We start from the raw sequence: 1945 nt of genomic DNA on the forward strand, positions 1-1945 counted from the left end.
CATTTTTACATTGTTATAGTCCTTAGTATACAAACTTTTAAGTTTGGTGTCTTGCATGCATTGTTTATTTGATCTTAGTATAGTCCTTAGTATACAAACTTTATTTGAAGATTCAGAACATTCAGCAGAGGAATCAAACAGAAAAAGCTGGGCGTTCAAAATGCCCAGTGAAGAAGGAAAACTGGCGTTTAAACACCAGCCAGGGTACCTGGCTGGGCGTTTAACGCCAGGATGACACTAGAGGGAAGATTTTGTTTTTAATTCACATTTTTTCAAGTTTTCATAATTTTTCAAAATCAAATCTTTTTCAAATCATATCTTTTCAATCATATCTCTTTCAAAATCAATTTCTTTCCATTTTATATTTATTTTTACTATTTTCAAAAATCCTTACTTCAATTCAAGATTTACTTCAAAAATTTTCAAGTTGTTACTTGCCTATTAAGAAAGGATCAAACTTTAAATTTTAGAATCATATCTTTTAATTTCTTGTTAGTCAAGTAATCAACTTTAATTTTAAAAACTTTCTTTTTCTAAATTGATTTTCAATCATATCTTTTCAAGCATATCTTTTCAATCACATCTTTTTCAAAATTAATTTTTTCAATCATATCTTTTTCTAATTTCAAAATCTTTTTCAAAAATCACTTTATTTCTTTCCCAATCTTAGTTTTCGAAAATCTCAATCAAATTTTCAAATTTCTTTTTAATTATTTCAAAATTTTTTAAATTATTTTCGAAAATTCTTCCCCGCTTCTCACATCCTTCTATTTAAGGGACTAAAACTCCTCATCAAGGTAAAATTCGAACTCTGTCCCTCTTGATAAGTTCGAATTCCCTCTTCTCTACCTCCTCCTTCTATTCTTCTTTTCCTCTGAGACCTCAAGGAATCTCTATACTGTGACATAGAGGATTCCCTACTTTCTTGTTCTCTTCTCTTTCATATGAGCAGGAATAAAGATAAAGGCATACTTGTTTAAGCTGATCCTGAACCTGAAAGGACCTTGAAGAGAAAGCTAAGAGAAGCTAAACAACAATTCTCTTTAGAGGGCTTAACAGAGCTCTTCAAAGAAGAAGAAACCATGGCAGCCAAAAACAACAATGCCAACAATGCAAGGAAGGTGCTTGGTGACTTTACTGCACCTACTCCTGATTTCTATGGGAGAAGCATCTTAATCCCTGCCATTAGAGCAAACAACTTTGAGCTTAAGCCTCAATTAGTTTCTCTAATGCAACAGAATTGCAAGTTTCATGGACTTCCATTGGAAGATCCTCATCAATTCTTAGTTGAGTTCTTGCAAATCTGTGACACTGTCAAGACCAATGGGGTTAACCATGAAGTCTATAGACTTATGCTCTTTCCTTTTACTGTAAGAGACAGAGCTAGGACATGGTTGGATTCACAACCTAAAGAAAGCCTGAACTCTTGGGAAAAGCTAGTCAATGCCTTATTGGCAAAGTTTTTTCCACCTCAAAAATTGAGTAAGCTTAGAGTGGAACTCCAAACCTTTAGACAGAAGGATGGTGAGTCCCTCTATGAAGCTTGGGAGAGATACATGCAATTGATCAGAAGGTGCCCTTCTGACATGCTTTCAAAATGGAGCATCATAGGAATCTTCTATAATGGTCTGTCTGAACTATCCAAGATGTCATTGGATAGCTCTGCTGGAGGATCTCTTCATCTAAAGAAGATGCCTACAGAAGCTCAAGAACTCATTGAAATGGTTGCAAATAACCAATTCATGTACACTTCTGAAAGGAATCCTGTGAATAATGGGATAGCTCAGAAGAAAGGAGTTCTTGAGATTGATACTCTGAATGCAATATTGGCTCAGAATAAAATATTGACCCAACAAGTCAATATGATTTCTCAGAGTCTGTCTGAAATGCAAGCAGCAATAGGCAGTACTAAGGAAGCTTCCTCTGAAGAAGAAGCTTATGATCC

At 34.6% G+C, this 1945-nt stretch overlaps 1 non-coding gene across 1 annotated transcript; it reads right to left on the reverse strand.

The window, feature by feature from the left end:
• Window positions 1-1484: 1484 nt before the first annotated feature.
• On the reverse strand, window positions 1485-1592 carry LOC112767566 (small nucleolar RNA R71). The gene has a single exon (XR_003185007.1). It is a non-coding gene; the product is annotated as a small nucleolar RNA R71 (small nucleolar RNA).
• Between the last annotated feature and the right edge of the window lie 353 nt (window positions 1593-1945).

Source organism: Arachis hypogaea, chromosome 17 (assembly GCF_003086295.3).
Source record: "Arachis hypogaea cultivar Tifrunner chromosome 17, arahy.Tifrunner.gnm2.J5K5, whole genome shotgun sequence".
In the NCBI taxonomy this organism is placed as follows: domain Eukaryota; kingdom Viridiplantae; phylum Streptophyta; class Magnoliopsida; order Fabales; family Fabaceae; genus Arachis; species Arachis hypogaea.